The following is a 19,423-nucleotide window of genomic DNA, read 5'->3' on the forward strand; positions in this document are numbered from 1 at the left end:
GGAAATTCTGAAACTCAGAAAAAAACTCAGCAATCTGGAAGTGGATTCACGATTGACTAATACAATATGAGACTAGAGATGTGAAATAATGAGACAGCAGTCAAAAATAACCACAGTGACCACAACCTTCAAGGAAACTCAGATTATGACACCAAATAGCATCCACAGCAATGTGAGACACTGCAGCAGGCTCTGCAGATGCTGGAGAGGATCTGGCACATCTGGCACTGAGTCACACTGACCCCACGTCAACACTCTAATCACCCAGTGAACTCCTCAGCATTGCTCTTCTCCTTCCAATATAAAATAAATTTCCCTATATGGAGCTTTGGCAGGCAGGGCCAAAGCAAAAGCAACAGAGTATAAAGCCATCCACGGCTGCTCACAGCAGATGCTTTGAGTAGCACTGGGGTTTGAGCAGTTGTGTTTTACTGTGCACAGCACAGCAGAGATTCTGCTTTCCTCTACAAAGCCACTCTCCTCCAGCTCCTCCTTGAAATCACTGCTTGATTCACACTGGAAGGGCTCACTGAAAGCAGGTCTGAGCATTTGCTGACCAGGTGCAGCATCTTCCTTTCAGCAATACAGAACAGTGTTAATCTGCACAAGTGCCAAAGAGAGGGTTGCTAGTGGCATCCTTGTCCTGGGAGCTCCATGGCAAGGAAGATGTTACCCATGCTCTGGAGCTCTTGATCAGAAATGGATTGATACTTCCAAAGCCCCTCAGCATGCTACTCCTATGTGCCATCCTGCACTGGAATCAAAGCTAAGAAAGAGGTTTTATTTCTTCCCATGCTGCCACTTGTACTGTCCTCAGAAGCAGATTTTACTGTCACATTTGATTTCACAAACACTATGCAGGCACTCTTCAGCGAGTCACAAACTTGGCAGCATCCTGCAGATGGCATGGGAAAAGCAGCCCCAGCTCAGTGATGCTTTTGTAATAATTACTGGACACAGAAGTCTCCCACCTCCTTCACCCTCCATCCCTCCCTCCCTCCCATCTTCATCAAGCTCAGTTTGAAAGGACTTCAGGGACCATGGCTCTCACCATCGCTTCAGCCCCAAAATATGTGCTAGCATGAAGGTAGCTGAGCCACCCATGGGCTAGCTGAAAGTCCCAGACTAACTGAAAATATTCAGGAGAGATTCAGAGCAAGCAAGACCCAGAAAATTATCAGAAAAATGAATGAAATTATATGTCAAAGATTATTGAATGTGAAGAACCCAAAGTTCTATGACTTGGGATGTCCCTGGAAGCAGACAACAAGGAAACACATATTCATTATTTTCATATTCCTCCCCAAAATCTAGTTTGGGCTACTGCTACAGCTAGGATGCTGAGGAGACAGGCACCTCAGCTGGACCTACAGTGCCTTCTCCTCTGTTTCTTTTCTTCTCTCCTGCATCACTGCATCTTTTGTGCTTCTCAAACTTCCAATATTCCCACATATTCTGCACAGAGTAAAAGCTCTTCTCAGACTTCTCTTCCACATTGTCACTTGACTCCTGAACTTGGTCTTCTACCCTCTTCATCTGGCCACCATAAATCTTACCTTTCAAGCACAACACTATTCCCTCCACCCTCTTCTGAAATGCTTGTGCTGAAGGCTGAACCAGTACCATCAATCCCAGTTCCTGCTGGTGTTTTCACTCCCTTGTCCCATCCTGTTACCTTCTGCTTGTCTCTGGTTGTGCTCACTCTGTTCAGTGCCCTACTTTTGCTTGTATGTAGTGGTACACTAGGGAACTTCTTGCTGATGATGTTATGGAAGCTAGAAGTCCTCATGGGTTCATAAAGCAGCAATCAGATACACTCATGGAAGAAAAATCCCTCAAGGTCATTCCTACAGGGACCCACTCCTAGTTAAGCAAGACCACTTGAGACAAAACTTGCAGGTTGGAAGAATCCTTTGATCTGCATGGTTGCACGCTTCCCCTGTTGCTCTCCCTCCCTCCCATGTGTCCATTTCCAGCCATTGCTCTCATCCAGTAGAGCTCTTATTACCTTCTTGGACTCCTTTATTGTCCTGTCACAAACACTTGTCCAGGTGAAACATGACTAACACTGCACATCTGACAAGTGCCACACTGCAAATTAGCTACACACCCAAATGCACACACAATTTTTCATCCAGCAGCATCTATAGAGCTGGGAAAGGCCTGCCTGGTACAATACACATAATAAGATTAACTTCAAGCATTCAGAACCATCTTTGAATCATTTTGCTCATTAGGCATAGGCAGCTCTAACCTTCACATTCTTCCTAACGCACTATACCCAAGACCCACATGGCTACAAACATATCCCTGTTGGCATGAAAATTATAGAGTATTGTGTGTTTCTCTGCATCCCATCTGATACAGGGCACATTCAATTCTCCTAAGAGAGTAGAAGGACATCTGAGTCAGCTTTGTAGGAACACTCCTTTGATTACTGTGAGTTTTTCTGGCTAAAAGATTGGCTCAGGCACTCAGAGGTTTCCATGTAGATCCCTCCAAACCCTGCAGAAAACTGGGATTAATCAAACATCCTCCCAAAAAAACGAGCTCATGAACTCTGTAGCACAGACAACTGGCTACTCTTGTGACTTTCTCCCTGGAAGAATTCATTCACTTAAGTTTGTAAGTGCTAAAAGGAAAGCTTTTCGGCTCTCTTACAGTTGCCACAGGAACAGCTTGGGGAGCTGGCATAGCTACTGCCTCTCCTGGACTGCTGCAGTTCCCAATCCATCTATTTTCTGCCTTGGACAAAAATGAAAGGACAGGCAGGCAACCAGCCTGTGTGTGACACGTGTGTACCCAAAATGTAGTCTGCTAGAGCTGTAAAAATATTCAGGCATTCACCACAGACAAAAAAAATCTGCACCACTGTCAGATAATCGCCCAGCTGATCCCAGTTTGTTAAGGCCAGGTGAAGACTGCATTGTCATCAGTAACCAAGAAGAGCATTAGGGTACACCTGTATCAGTACATGAGCCTGGCTTAGGCCTGTCCTCTGTGCCAAGGCCAACTGGCACGGAACAACCCCTGCCCTTTTAAACCTGCTTTGCCTCCAAACATGACAGACCTTGTCTGGGAAGACCCAGGCCAAGCCATGCCAAGAACTGTACAAACATAAGGCAGCATTGATGTGATCAGGATTGTCCCCACTCCTTAGTACTAGCAGGGAAGATCTTTTGGGAACAGCTTAGACTGTCAACTTTAGCTCCATTTCAGGAAAGTTGCCCTGTCCTCTCTGCATATCTTGCCCTGCACTTCCTTCTGCTCTGTGCACACAGGATTTTGTGAGCAGGTCCAGCAGGCACTGCACAGACCCTCAGAGTGATGGCATGGTAGCACAAGGAAATAAAATGTGACCTGAAATAAAAATGATCATTCATATTTCAGTAAGTGTCTAAATTTTAATTTTCCATTAATCTTTACTGACAACCCTGTAACTCAAAAATTCTAAGCAGACAGCTAGGACTAATTACTCTGATAAAATTCAATATTCAAGCATAAGCCCAGTTTTAACTTCTGTCTTGTAGGTCAGCTTTATAAATCATTAGCATTGCTATCCACCCATTGAACAGAACAGCCCTACCTCTAGAAAGAAACATGATCATCAGAAATCTCCCAAATCAGTAGAAGTTTTACCCCAAGTCTCTGCAGAGCTGGTCTTCCTGAGGGGATCCCTCTTCAGAGCACACTATTGTTCCCCTTCATTTGGCTGTGAGAAGCTTGTCCTGGCCTGGCTAACACCTGACACATGCAAATCCACAACTAGCCCTGCTTAGTGCAGATGCTGAAGATTAAATTGCTGGCATGTTTTCAGGACCCTACACTGGAATAGATGGACAGCAGTACTTCTGCAAGCAGGCTCAGCAGCCTGGCCTGCCCCGTGCTTACAGCTGAAATGCAAAGGGCTGAACAAAGTCTGCAATTAGTAGCAATTCAGACTCATGGAAGGGCCCTGAGGAAGCCAGGGAATCTAATTCAGGTTACAGGTGCCACTGCTGCTCTCTTGGAGCAAACCAGGGTTTAGACTTGAACTGTAAACTCCTGGTGAGAGGGCTGTGTGTCAGGAGAGCTGCAGTGCCTGCATGCAGGCATGCTGGCAGGGGCAGCACTGCAGCAGCTCAAGCACGTGCTGGAGCTCACTGCAGCTGTGCCACTCTGCAGCATTTGGACAAATATTTGTTAGAGATGTGGGAGAGATCAGCAGTACACCTCAGCTGGGCTGCCTGGGGAACAGCAGGGTTAACATTGCTGTCATGAAAAGTCCAGGAGGAACATGTCATCCATTAGAAATGCTTCTGGCATAAAGGCTGGCCAGCTTGGGTTACACCAGCAGCATCACTTCCAGCTTGAGGCAAACCTTTTGGCTGCAATTCATGAAATTGACACGCTCCGAAGCAAGACACTGGGTGCTGTTACCAAACCAAGGTGCCATCACCAGCTCAGGGTCTCTTCCAGAGCTGCTTGGTTGCCCTGCAGGAGCAGCAGCTGAACCCAGCAAGTGCCCAGGACAGCGAGCAGGCAGGCAAGATGGGGCATGATGCTGCAGCAGGACGCCCTTCCATCAGCCAGGTACCCACGCACTGCGGGCACTGACTCACAGGCAGGGCAGCCAAAGCCTGGCTGATTTCTCCCCAGAGTCATGTGAACTGGGTGGACCATGGGCGCAGTGTCTCACAACCACTTGCGCAGGTAAATGAAGGCTGGCTGGCTGACAACACACCGTGAGTAATCTCTACATCCTTCAAGGCCGCCCAATACAAACAGTTGGTAATCCTGTCCCCTGGCTGTACCACACATACTAATTGTGACCCTGGACTCCCTTATAACACCAGCTTTTTTTTCCTCTCTGAGCTCCCAACCTGCAGCTTTTTTTGTTCACTGGCAAGTGTGAAGTCAAATGAAAGGAAGTATTCAGGAACTTTAAAATGTCTTATAAATCACTCTTAAATATGATTTGCTCAATGAGGGCAGCTGGGTAGATTGGAAGATCCTAACAGTAGTCTTTGTGTTCAATTTATTGCTGAAAATACCCTCAGGTAACAAAAAAGTAAATAAAATAACATTTACAAACAGGAACATGCTGCCTTTGTGAGAGCATGCTTGTAGCTGTGGGGACTTTAGCCTCAAAATTAACACTCCATGGACAATGGGGATTCTCCAAGACAAGCTGCCAAGATGGTGTTATGACACTGTGACACTGGGCAGCTCTGCCACTGAAAACTGCCCACTTGAAAGCCTTGACAAATTTATGGATGGAATACATTCACTTGCAGGCTGAGCCTCTCAAAATGACAACAGGCATTTCACACACGGACATACAGCATTGTGTAAGCAGGACATAAAGGTGAGGGCACCTCATTGCATTAGCAGGCAGAGATCAGTCACATACCCTGCACCACACACTCGGGGAAGAGCTGCAAGGGCACCTGATATTCTCCATAAGCCAGAGGCCCAAGGTCTGGTAACTGGCTGGGGCATTCAGCAGTCACTGCTGGGATTCTCCTTAGTGCAGAAAGAGATAGCAGAGGGATACCTGGCCTCTGCTCCTCCTTTCCAAAAATGGGCCAGAGTAATTCCTCATTTGCTTGGGGAAAAGTGTCTCCTCAGTGCTTGAGGATAAAGCGTCTCCTTTGACTAGGGAGGGCACTGAAACAGAACAGCTGTTCTTCCCAGAGAGACCATCCTCAGCACCCAGCTGCCTCCTTCAGTAGGCAGCTAAGCAGCTGTTTGGAGACAGAAGTGTGGGACAGGATTTCCATCAGGAAGGTCCTGAGCTATACTTCTTCCACAGACAAGGCTGAATAACATCACCAACTTCAAAGTTCTTCTACCTCCCACTAGCTTCTTGTCAATAGGACATGAAAGGGTTAAAGATGCCACTCCACTCATTACTATCATGGGAAAACTTTGTTCCAAATTCTCCATTTCATGCTACTAGAATTCTTCATTACATGCTACTAGAAAACCAACAATCTTGAATTTACTTGTATTAAACAAGGCAGTTCTATAGGGCAGCCTGCATTTGCTTTTAAGTCCACTGGTTATCCAAGGTTGTCAACTAATTGACAACAGACAGACAAATTCTACTGGCTCTTGGAGCACAGGTAATCCTGCAAGCATTACACAAGATGCTAATGACAATCTGCACGCTTAATGCCAAGCATTAATTTATCTGAATCCTATCCTAAATGAAGATCAGAGCCAAGAGGGCATATGCTTTTCTTGCAGCACGTTTAAGAAGTGGAGAGTGAGAAATAGAGCATGAAGCAAAAATGGCAGCAGAGGATCCCCTCCAAGACTCTTCTTGTCTAACTGTGCTCACTTGCATTGTTATTTACGTGTTTTTTTTTCCCTTTGTACTCCCTGGACTGAAGGAAGGATGTTTCACAGGAAGGAAGCACTGCTGTGGCTGTACTGAGACAGGGCCACACTGCTTCCCCCACCATGCTGCTCCTTTCTAGAGACGAGGGAAAGAGTAGGAAATTCACATTTTCTCTCTCAGTAAGGGGAGGAAGCTAACCTCAGTCCAGCTCTGATTTCAAACAGGATTAGTGTCCAAAGCTGGAGCAGGTTGCTCAGGACTGCATTAAGTTGTGAAAATCTCCAGGGTCAGAAATGCTCCAACCCCACGGGCCCTGTTTCCTGTCAGAACAATCTCAGGGAGAAAATTATTTTCCTTTATGTTCAGTCAGAATTTACCATGCTGACACTTTCTGCACCTGGAATGGGGCAATACCCAGCATCAGTTTAGACTGGTGGATGAATGGATTGAGAGCAACATATAGACTTGGGGGTATTGGTGGACAAAAAATTGGACATGACCCAGCAATGTGTGCTTGTAGCCTAGAAAGCCAACAGTGGTCCTTGGCTGCATCAAAAAAATTACGGCTAGCAGGTCAAGGGAAGTGATTCTCCTGCTCTGCTCTCATGAGACCCCACCTGGAGCACTACATCTGGAGTTCTGGCATCCTTAGGAAGACTACAGTGGAACCCACAAGAGGCCACAAAGAAGATCCAAGGGCTGTAATACGTTTATGAAGAAGTGCTGAGAGAGTTGGAGTTGTTCAGTCTGGAAAAGAGAAGACACAGGGGAGACCTAATAGTGGCCTTTCAATGTATAAAGAGGGTTTATAAGACACAGACAGACTTTTTACCATGCACTGTGGTGATGGGATGTGGGCACTGGTTTCAAACTAAGAGAGTAGGTTAAGATTGGATATTAGGAAGAAACTCTTCCCTGTGAAGGTGGTGAGTCACCGGCACAAGATGCCCAAAGAAGCTGTGGATGCTCCACCCCTGCAAGTGTCCAAGGTCAAGTTGGATGGGGATTTAGGCAACCTGGTCTAGTGAAATATCCACCTGAATCTCATAACACTTCACACAGCATCTCACCACTCCTGAGTAGAAAAGAACAGCCTTCTCTTGATCTGCCTCCCATGCAGTCACTGCCATGCTGCCAATGCTTTGCTGAGTCTGTCTCTTGCTTTTGCAGAGAGAGATGCTCTGTGTGCCCCACCAGTTCATACACAACTGGGCTCCAAAGCAAGGACTGTGCTGAACTCTCAGCCACATGCCCTAGCAGTTGCAGCAGTCACTAGAGGTACACAGGACAGAGATTACTAAAAAAAGAAAAAAGTGAAGGAAAAAAAAAAAAAAAAGAGAAAATCCATGCTGCTCTGCAAATCATCTCAAAGCGTAGGCAGCTGAGGAAAAGTGAATGGAGATGATCTGTGTGTAAGGACTTGGTAGCGTGTTCTTGTCATAAGTCAACCAGAGAAAGCAAGCTAGAGAATGGGGCTTGCCACTCCTGCTGCTGGAGGAGGGAAATGGGGGGCAGGTGACCCAGATCCAAGGAGTGCCACCTGGCAATCAAGGCAGTCAGCAGGGCACAGCTGTTTCTGCCTGCCTGCACCTCCAGCCAGCCTCTCAGCCAGCTCTTACACACCAGCTACCAGCAGCCTGTCTGTGGTCTGTGCTCTGCAGAGAGTACACCCCAAAGAGACTCCCCATCTTCCCATCACTGCTGGAAAGGAGTTCCCCACCTCCGCAGCTCCACAGAAATGCTCCACTGCAGCATTGATCCTGCAGTCACCTTCAAACACACACAATTTTACAGCTTTCCCAAAGCACTGCTGATACTTGCTGTTCCCCTCACAGCCCCTCTGACAGTGGTTACAGACAAAAGGAAAAGATCTATTCCAAACTGTGCTTCTTGTTTCCATGCTCTGCCCAATGCATAAAAGGTAACATCCAGAGAATTTTAGAGCATATGTAGGCAGTTTACAATATACTAACAGCCAAAACTCACACAGAAACATCAACACCCACCTTACACAGGATACCTTTATGCAAGGACATTAGTCACATTCAGCAAAATTAAAAACAATCCTGAAGAGCAGCTATACAGAAGAGGATGCAGACAGAAGAGTGAGAGACTTCATTAGGAATTCTCAATTGCTTTAAGTTCAAATTCTCACCACAAAGCAGTACTACTAGTTATTTATTATCATCCAGGAATTATTGTTTTCCAGTAAAAACAGACATATTTCCAAATGATTCATACTACCTGAGACATTAATGTTTTTGCAGCTCTGTTCCAGATCCTAGGTCAGGAATCTCCATTCTATTCCGGTAAATTCCACTAAGATATCACATGTAACAACAAGTTCTTGAAGAAGTTTCATCAGATTTTCCCTTTAAGGTAACCCACTGCACTCCCACGTGAGGCACAGGCACCTCAAAGGCACAAGCAGCTGAAATTGCTGCAGTGGAATCAGATGATCAAGACAACCTTGGAGCCTCTGCAGCCTCGGAAACATATCCTGTGATTTTCAAATCAATCCAGTGGGGAAGACTCAAGCCAGTGCTGAACCTTAAGAGCCAGGTAATGCATATAGAAGCAATTTTAATTAATGCAATTCTGAGAATGAATGTGCCTGACAGATTTTGCTGCAACATGTACGGAGGGTGCAGCACTGCAGCAAAAGCTGTCACTCCCATCTGTGCAGAGCTGTGCGGCATGCAGCACGGGTGGCAGGGCTGATGACACCAACCATCAGAACCACCCTGTCAGGAGTCCTTGCTGCACAGCCCAGAGCTACCTTTCTGCAAGCACTGCATTGCATGCAGCAACAGAGGAAAACATGAAAAGTAAGCATTCAAGTTAAAGAGAAACATTCTTGAGCTAATTAAGAGTTGCTTGAGCTTATGTTCATCGTGATCAGTCACGCAGAAAGACATTTTCAGCTTAGGATGAAGCCACCATTTTTAGAGGTCAATTAGAACACTTACATGAGAAGTAGGAACACAGGCCCTGCCATGCCACACAACAACATGCTCCCTCTTTTGCTCCCACACCACCTTTACCTACCCTGGCACTTGCACCTCCAGTGCAGGGTACTTGCAGTCACCTGCTCCAGGACCCTCAGGGGAGATGGGAGCAGTCACTGGGATGACCTGCTGCATGTTGCCCACTGGCTCCCAGAGTGGGAGAGCTGCTGTCCTGGAGCAGAGGTGATGTGTGTCACCAGAAAGCACCTTCCTCAGTTGCCCCACAGGACTGCTGTGCCATGGCACAGGTCAGGCAGCCCTCTCACATCACCTGCCTACAGCCACAGATGCTTTCCTCTCCTACTGTGCAGCCTGACACATGAGCCCCAAGCTCCAGTGGTTCTGTAATATTAACCACCAAAGACGAATCCTACCAGGGCTAAGAAAGCCTTGGTTCTCATCTCTTGCTGCTCTGCTTTCTCAGAGGCATGCAGTGCACAATCAAGGATAGCCACAACACTATTTGCAAGGGGTCTGAATGAAATCAGTCCTACTACTCCTGAGCCAATCATAAATCCAAGAAGGTACACGGGATTTTTGTGGCAAAAAAAATCTTATTTAGATCAACGCCCCCTCCCCCCCTCGAGGCATCAAGTTTGCAAGTTGAAATCACAAACCTCAAAACCAGCTGAGTTAATGAGTTAATTCAATACTAAGTAAGGTTTGATACTATGGCCTGGGCAGTACAGCAGGTCAAACTATGACTTAAAAACCAATTAGCTAAGTAAATTCAGAACTATAAATGTTTACATGCAGGGGCTTGTCCACCCACTACTGATTAAAAATCGTTAAAGCCTACACTTTCCCCTTTGTGACTTGAAGCAGCTAAACCACCACATTCCCCACAAACCAGGGCAGACAGCAAGAAGGAGTGATGAGGAAGTATCCACACTTGACAGTGCATGTCCCCCATTACTTCATCCTGGAGCACTCAGGAGCCCACCTGCCAGAAGCAGACATGGAACCGTGGAACCAGGCCAGTCTGCCTGCACCTGCAGCCAAGGGAGGATAGTAAACATGGCTGGGTTGTGGACAGCTGGTCCCCTGACACGAAGGGCAGGGCAGCATGACAGCTATTATGCTGCAGCAGGCCAAGGAGCAGCCATACAGAAGTTTCCAGCTCACACAAAGTATTTACACACGTAAGACCAGTGCACTTTGCTGGCCCATGTTCAATACAGCTGCTCAGAGCCCAGATGATAGGACTGTGAAGTTACTTTGTGAGGAGGACATTTGAAGTTTGCTCAATTCAATGAAGCTCTGCCAAACAGGGCCAAAAAGATTGGGATTTAATAAATGTAGAAAATTTTCCACTGAAGTCCTCTAAACATGATATCTCTACTCCTCTGCCCAAACCTGGGCAGCACTTTGTGCAAGCAGGAACTTTGCAAAGGTAGCACATCCAATCTCACTGTGAAAGCATGGTGGTGACAGAGACCTCAAGGCAGACAGCAATGCTTAGATGCTTGAGGGATGCTATTACTGCACAAGTGACCTCACAGACTTTGGACCAGATAACTTAAGTTTTATAGTCATTTTCAGGTGGCCCTGCACTGTGCCTGCCTCCTTCTAGCTTCATGCTCCCCTCCCTTGGCCAGAGTAAAGCAGCCCTACAGCCAGGCTGGGAATCAGGCAGGGTTAAAGGGAGTGGGGGGAGGCTGAAGGTTAATTTTCACCAGATCAACTCTCTGAATACGGCTGCATGAAGTTTTTGTCAGCTGGGGTAGGGCTAGAAAGGGCATTTGGAGGAGAAAGCAGTTAGCACAAGGGGAAAGGCAAACCCACCTTCTCCAGGCACAGTGCCCACCTGCACTGATGTAGCACTTCCCAGATCCATGACTAGAGAGGATGTGAAAATCCATCTCTCCTCCAACTTGATAAAAGCAAGCAGCCACTCTCATCCGCCCACTGTCACACAGAAATAAACTTACCAGCTTATCTGTTCTTATACTTCATACCTATGTATTGGCAACTTTGTTCCTAAGCAAGGAAATGATACATTTCATTCCTGTGGTTGTTGGGCTGGATCCTAAGGGGCTTTACTACGAGAAGAGACAAGGCTGCAGAGTAGGCTGAGCGCTAAGTACAACATTAAAACCCTTTTTTTCCTAAACACTCCCTTCTCCTTTCAGACAATCACTCACAGGGTGCATTCACCTTTCTGTCATGTGTTTCTATGTGAAATTCAAATGTTCAGGAACACAAATGTTACATTTGCTGCACAACCATCACAAGAGAGCACCAAAATATTCTCAGCCTCCTTTTACAGAAAAGGAAACAGAAACTGCCTGTGCACAGAATTCACGCTTCTGTGCATGCTGCTGTCACGCTTAGGTAAAGCTGCGTGTTGCACCTGCATATCTTACTCCACCCTGGTGAGGGTTAAAGCACACAGGGCTGAGGCATCCTTACAACCCCTTATCTGCCCAGATTAGGGCCTCAGCAGGGGAATATCACTGCCAAAACCTAAGACACCACCAGAGACACAAAAGCATTAAGGCCTAAATTGCCACATTCTGATGGCTGACATCCAATGCCACACTTTATATTTGATCATTTCAAAAACACTGGTTTTCAGGCTGCTGAATCAACCCAAACCCCACCGACTTCATGGGAATGGCATGCCTTTTCAGTCAGCGTGGTTAGGAAGGCTCCTAAATCTGGACAATTAAGGGCAAATGGTTTGTGGGTTTTCTACCAAACTGATTCTGTCACCAGCCCCAAACCCTCAAATCCAGAGAGATTAACTGTCCACAGTGTATGCAGTGAGTGGCTGCAGTCACCACCAGGAGAAGGCTGCCAGCCCCTGTTACCCTGGCAAACAGATGAGCTTGGACAGGGAGATTATTCACACCTTTGGTGGCTATAGAGGGAAGAGGAGATCAAGTTAAAAGACTAAAACCCTCCAAAGACTCAGCCCATTGAAAGCAGAGAGAATAACAGTGTGGAAGGACAAAGTCAACCACCAACTTTAGGAATGCAAGAAGTGCTGGCAAGCAACACCTGCTCATCAGCTGTCACCAAGTATTGGAAAATATTCATGCTTTCTACTTCATGTGTGTGAATACAGGCATTACCCAAGGCAAAAAGTCTGTACAGCAGGCCTTAGACGTGTGAAGAGGTATGTAACCATGCCATGATCATCACAACAAAGGTTCTCTGTTCCAACATGTTTTAAGGGCTCCCATGATCTGCAGTCCTCTTGTTAGTGTAAAACATATTACTGCTACGAATCATCACCCTTGTGGGAATCTTCCAATAAAAACGATGCTTCATTTTAGTGTAACAATTGTATCAAAATTGTCCTTCTATGTCATTTCGCTCAGTAATGCCAGCCATATTTTCTGAAAAACTCCATGAGGAAAGAGGCCTCTGGTTCCTCACCAACTGCAGCCCACGGTGGGAAGGAAACATTTCATGGAGGACATGCAGAGCCTCAGAGACCCTGGGTACAATACTCTGCTAAGGTCACACTCAAAGTTGTGATCACCAACCCATTTGAACATACAAAATAATGTGGCCTAGATTGCAAGGCATACTGGGTTTTTAAATATTATAATTTCTTGTAAAAGCCACATTTGAGAGTTCTCTTTTTTAACACGAGTTATTTTTGCCTACAATTCCTAGCTCCGCATTAAATGAAGAAAATCACTAACTTACTCTCAATTGGGCAATTTTCAGAACACAGCCAGAAGGCTAGCAAAACGTCTATGCTCTTGTAAATTATTTCTACTTCTTAGGAAGTCAGCATTGGTCAGACTGACTTGTACTGGAGTGCAGAATCTTTACTATTTCACAGCATTATGAGGAAGCTGAGGTTGAAGAACTACTTAGATCAGGAGATGCAGGGGTTAGTTAATGGGGACCTAATTACTCTTGAATTGTGCTGCTCTCCCACACTCCTTCTACCTCAACTCATTCCTTCCCCCAGGAACTTTCAGACACATATACAAAAGAAACACAGCAATCAACTCTCCATATCCTCCTCCTCCTTACAGTGCTACAGAGGGCTGGCTGCCCTGAGCAGCCCCAGGCGTCCAGGGGTCCCATGCCCAGGAGGGCTCTTGCACACCAGGTCCCTGCACAAGTATCGGGGCTCCTGGAGTGGGGGTGTCAGCCTGGCAGGCACTGCCGACTGTTTTGTGTAGTCCTTACTGCTGCAGAGCCGATACAACGGAGGAATTACACTTCTGCAAGTGCCGCAGATGCAAACCAGCCACAGCGCACGCTGTCCCTGCTGAAATATGCCAGCTGGCTACTGGGAGCACAGAGCTGCTGGTTCTGTACTCGCACAGACTGTAACACTGGGGAACGACGCCTCCCCTCACTGTCCTGCAGGTCAGCAGATGCATACCTCTGCCATGAGGCTGTAGGCATGTGGGAAGTTACTGCATTTTTTCCCTCTAAACACGGAATACCACAGACGATTCCAGGTTGTAAAAATCCTCCTTCCCACTGTCATCACTGTGGTGAGAGGCGCTCACCCACCCCAGCGGCTCTCGGCGAGAGACTCGATAAATAACAACCCCAGCACACACGGCAGTGACGAGCGCTCCTTCCCCCGATTTTGTGGAATATTTTAACAGAATTTACGCACCAGTTAAAACCTAATCCCACTGCACCTAACTCAAACTGCTGATTAGTTGGGGTGGTAACTTTAACTTGTGTTTAATTGGTTTAAAGGCTTCAGATGTAGCATTACAAAGGGGAAAAAATCCAGATTTGCAATGAAAGCGCAATCACCAAGGACAACAAGCAAAGGTCTGCTGTGCCACTGGCTTCACATGCCAGCACATGGGACACCTGACAAAGCCAAATGAGGGAAGTTTCAGAAATTTTTGAAAGAGGCAAAGAAAAGTTTCACAATGCTCGTTCAATTAATTCCCTCACGACAGGGGAGCAAAGAAGTCTGAAGTGATTAACAGTCAAAGCATCAGAAAAGCATATATATAAAAGAACGTTATTAATTATATGATAAACGTGGGCGGGCTGGGAAAGAAGGGGGAATTCAGGAAAAATAAGCAACAGGAAAGGGAGTATGTGGCTGCAGCAAGGAAAAAAAAAAAAAAAAAGGTTATCCACAGAAAAGGCGTTAAGTGCCTGGAAACGTCCAAAATCTCAACCAAGCCCCAGCCAATGGGTTTAGGAACTTCCTTGCGGGCAGCTCGCTACAGCGAGGAGCGGTGGGACCGTGCCCTTCCCGGGCGGGGACGGGGCCGATCTCCGCTCAGGAAAGCGGCTGTTCCGGTCCCGTCGGAAGGAGCCCGACGGCGGCTCCATTTCCGAGCGGGAGCCGAGGCCCCGGCGGGCGCCTCAGGGCCGGGTCCCCCGCGGGGGGTCCCCGCCGCCGCCGCCACCCGCGGGCGACCCGGCCTTGAGGCACCCGCTTGCCCGCACGGGAAGGGACGGGAAAGGCGGCGGCGGTCAAAGACAAAGCGGATGCCTCAAATTCCTCCCCACCCCGCCGGTCTGCGGCACCCCCCGCCCTCCGCCCCTTCATCGCCCATCTCTGCCTACCTGGGCAGCAGGAGCGGCCGGGCTTCGCTCCCTCCCAGCCCGGGCTTAGGCAGCCGCAGCCCGCGAGGGGCTCCGGGGCTCGGGTGGCGGGTGCGGGCGCTGACAATGAGGGGAGGGCCGCGGTACCGGGCGGTGCTTGACGTCAGCGGGCGGGGGCTGGCGGCCCGGCCCGGCCGCCGTGCGGCTCCGCGGCGCCCGCCCCCGGCCCTGAGGGGCGGGCAGGCCCCGGCCGCCATTTTGGGGGGGGTCGGAGGGCGCTTGGGGTGGGGAGGGGAAACTTTCCGCAAGGCCCCAGCGCGGAGCTGGGCGGGCTTGGTGTCGCTGCCGTGGCTGGTTTCACGGTGGGTTCGTGCTCCGGAGCCTGCCGGACAGCCCCTTCTCCGGACCCGGCCCGGGGCTGCCGCTGCCTCGGGGCTTTGGTGTCGGGGCAGGCGGTACCGGTCCCGGCTCTTTAAAAGCAGGGCAGAGCCCCGCGCCAGGTGGCACAGCGAGGTTTTGTCCTCCTCTCCCGCCGCATCCCCCCGTTAGTGCCATCTCTTGGAGAGTTTGGGACTTGGTGGTCAATCCAGCTCTGGTTGGTTCCACCTCTGGTATCTGCAGCCTGGGGATGCCGAGATGGGATCAGAGACAAGAGACCTCCCCCAGCACTAACCGGGAAAAAGTTGCTCCTGGTGTAGCTGAGCGGTGAGCAGAGTCCGGGACTGCTGACCGGGCGGGTGGCAAGGTGAAGGACACCGGGAGTGTGCCCGGTGCTCTGCACAGCATCGCGCTGCCCTTGCCCAGCTGGGTCCACAGCAGACGTGGTCAGAGGCCGGTGAGCAATTCCAGCCTCCCGGCCAGGCAGCAAGACGTGACAGGCTCGGAACCTACTGACCATTGTGGGGGCATCTGGGGAAAAAGGGGAGCTGCCTCCTCACCTTGTCACATCCCTCATTCCACTTGTCTTTTTCTGTACTTTTCTGCAGCTTCCTCTGACTGCACTAAGTCCCCATCATTAAAAATGTTAAAGAAAAAAATTGCTTTAACATAGAGGAGCCAGAGCTTCCTTAGTTTTCCTGTACGTCATTTCCTTTCCCGGGACAGAAATTTCTAAGTGTCTAACATCACACCACTAAGCTTTTTTCTTCAAAACACCAGCCTGGGCAGTGGCAGCCCTTGTTGCCACGAGCACTATACCACCAGCTGCAGCCATGCTGCTTCTGCAGGACACAGAGCAGGCAGGTTGTCTCTCATTTGGCCCAGAGATTTGACATTTATCATTTACTGGGTTTCCATTCACTCTCTTTCTCACACTGCAGACCCCACCTGGCAGTTGGTTCAGCTGCCACTTTGGTGAGGGGCTTCTTTCTCCTCTATCAGCTCAGCTCAGTTTGTTTGCTGTCACCTCCCTCCATCACTTATGCTGGGTGGGTCAGGATTTACCTCACACCTTGTGCTTTCCCTCGAGCAGCAGTTCAGTGTGCCAGTGCTGCTGGCATCTGTGGCACAGGAGGCTGAGGGGTGTCTCTGAGTCCTTAGTGAGCATTTGCTCTTGTTTGCACTACTGACAATGAGAACTCACCAAAGCCTGAGGCATGGTTGCTATGCTTATCTCTTGGATTGGAAGGATGGGTGCTGGGTTTCCAAAACCCAAAGCAGGGTGCCAGCACCACTGGTAGAAAACTTTTCCCCCAGATGTCTGTGGCAAGCACATTTCTCTCTCTCTCAGGATTTTTTTATTGAGGTGCACAGAGAGAAATGAAAGAGAAAACTATTTCTATTTCTGCTCCTTGTTTTTCTCTTGTGGAATGTGTTTGGAGAATTGTTTACCCAGAGTGAGCGCTTGGTTGGACCATGGTGGATTGTTTGGGCCTGATGGCCAATCGGATCCACCTGTGTCTGGGCTCTGGAGAACAGGGTCACGAGTTGTGAGTTAGTTAGATATGATAGTTAGAGAAAGTAGCATGTAGTATTTAGTATCCTCTTTTATATAGCATATTAATGTATTATAATATAATTATAATAAAGAAATAATTCAGCCTTCTGAAATGGAGTTAGATATCATCATTCTTCCCATTGGGTTCGCTGACATCTACAAGAAGTGGTAACCCCGATGTGATCGTGACGGGGGGGTGGGTGTGGAAACCATTGCACAGATCTGCCCTGTGAAGTCTGCATCAATGAGACCCAGGTGCACAATGATTTCCTGAAAGGTGGCACTAGACCTCCCCATAAGGAGAGCACTCATGCCTTCACCCAAGGGACCAAAGGCATCCAGGGGAACCTTGTGTATCTTAGACGATTCTAAAACAACTGTTGCTGCTGTGCAGACATCCACGCCTGCTGATCCCTGGGTGCTGGCTGCAAGCTGGCTGAGCAAACCTCCAAACACATTCCACAAGAGAAAAACAAGGAGCAGAAATAGAAATTGTTTTCTCTTTCATTTCTCTCTGTGCACCTCAATAAAAAAGTCCTGAGAGAGAGAGAAATGTGCTTGCCACAGATGTCCCCACAATGACTGATAGAAAGGCTGCATAGTCTCAAGGGAGTGGGGTGTAAGTAATGTGGGTAGGTGTGACCAGAGATGATGGGCAAGGAGAAATGACAAACACAATAAAATCACAAATGATATGGGGAAGCAGCAGAAGCTGTCAGTGTGTTTGACAACAGAGGATCCATATGGGTGTGGTAGCTTAAAACAAATAAAAGTAACTCATGCATCTTATGCACAGCCTGATAACGTGAAAAATGGATGGCTCTAGGATGCCATGAATACGAGAGGCAGGAGAGTCAAAAGGGATTAGCCAAACTTACAGAGAGCAGATTTCTCAGTGGTTATTAAAAATGTCTATCAGAGTCATCTTCCAGTTCATGAAGTCCCTGAAGTGACTCTTCAGGTATTCTTGCTATTCTACTCTCTCTGCTTGTATGGTGAATTTAAGTGAGGTGTCTGAGTTATCTTGCTGCTGCTGACACATGCAGTTGTATGTCCCTCCTAAAATTACTTGTGTGTATGTGCTGCTTGTTCTCCACCAGTTCTGGCATTTGTTCCGTTCATCAAACTGCCAGACAACTGACTCAGAGTGAATACTTCTCTGCCTACAGTGAGTTGAATTAGCCCAGTGTTTTATAAGCCAGTGGTTCTCTGCAAAATTGAAGTGGAGATTCTCCTGTTATTACCTGATTCCAGGTGTTTGGGTTTTAAGTATTTAGAAGATTAGATTCATTATAAGATCCTGATGTTTGTTGAATTAATTTCTAACAGCTCCCAACAGAGCTGGAGCCTTGGTTGTGTTAAATGCCACACAGAGTTTAGGAACAGTATTAAACACAGCAAGCAGGGAAAAAGAAACAGAATCATGCTTGTGTGGACAGAAGTACTGCATTGACTTGCATCATTATCAGCAGTCGATACGGCAATGTAAGTTTTATTATGTTTGGAGTTTTGTGTGTATGACTGTTTCTTGTTCCTAGAATCAGCTACATGCCACCATGAGTCCCCACAGAAGCCTGCAGACATGTCAAGGTATGGTAACAAAGGCACTGAGAAGCCTGCAGCACATAAGAAACGGGTTGATGTCTTGTTAGTTTGTACTGCTGCCATCTTCCTCTCAGTCAAAAAACATATGCAGTCCAGTGAGAACACCATCTCCTCAAACCTAGGGCTTTCATATCCGTCTTCACCAGCTGCATAAGGAGCCAGAACCTGACACACCTGGAGAACACCAGGATGGGGAGTGGCAATTGCTGGAAGTAATAAACACACTACGAGTAGGGTTTGTCTGAATACATCAGACATTTCCACTACTGATTCTTCTACACAAGTGTCATTTCAATCTTGCAGCATAGGTAATGTAAATAATGTCATTAAACATTATGAGGGGATGTTTCACCTCTTCCTGGAGCAGACATCTTAAAAATGTCAGCTGAATTTCGTCTACACATTGGGCCAGAAGGGGTGCATTTAAGGATGCCAAGGGTGCTTGCCAATATAATTTCAAAATTGGCACCATAGCTACAGCTGCCTCTCTTGATGTTTGTTCAAGGACTTCCAAGGTTTACTGCAGAGGGAGTTGTGAACTCAAAAAAGAAAAGCAGGGTACTGAGTAGTTTCCATGGTGGTTCAAAATGTGAAATTGTCTATCCATTATTAACTGCTACAGAATAGACAGGAAAATACAAAGCATCACATCTTCACAGTACCAAAATACCTTTTGTTAGAATATCAGAGTGGTAAAAAATTGTAATTGTCAATTAAAGCATTCTGACACTGTATTAAAAAGCCTGTTCTGCAAAAACATTTCCATCATGTCACAGACTGATTACATATACAAAACAGGAAGAGGACTTTTGGGCATGTGTGTTTGTGAAGATGTGATCTGTTCACCAATAGGGCTTCATATACTTAAGTAGTCTTACATATTGTTCTTTTGTTCCTTTGTGCATTTCGTTCCTATTGTGCATTTGTTCCTTTGTACTCCCCTGACAAGGAGCTGTTTTCTAATTGGTGAGCATGGTGAGATTGCTTCAACCCACAGGCTTTCAATGACCATATTTCTTTCATGTAGCAAGGTTCAGGTTTGTCGTGGGAGGA

The 19,423-nt window shown here is 47.4% G+C and overlaps 1 protein-coding gene across 1 annotated transcript in view; it reads right to left on the bottom strand.

The window, feature by feature from the left end:
- The window catches only part of LUZP1 (leucine zipper protein 1), a 32,498-nt gene extending 17,552 nt beyond the window's left edge, over positions 1 to 14,946 (bottom strand). Inside the window, exon 1 of the mRNA XM_053964355.1 lies at positions 14,851 to 14,946. The gene's annotated coding sequence lies outside the window, so the exon portion shown is untranslated. The remainder of the gene's footprint in view (positions 1 to 14,850) is intronic.
- Positions 14,947 to 19,423: the final 4,477 nt, after the last annotated feature.

Source organism: Vidua chalybeata, chromosome 25, assembly GCF_026979565.1.
Source record: "Vidua chalybeata isolate OUT-0048 chromosome 25, bVidCha1 merged haplotype, whole genome shotgun sequence".
In the NCBI taxonomy this organism is placed as follows: domain Eukaryota; kingdom Metazoa; phylum Chordata; class Aves; order Passeriformes; family Viduidae; genus Vidua; species Vidua chalybeata.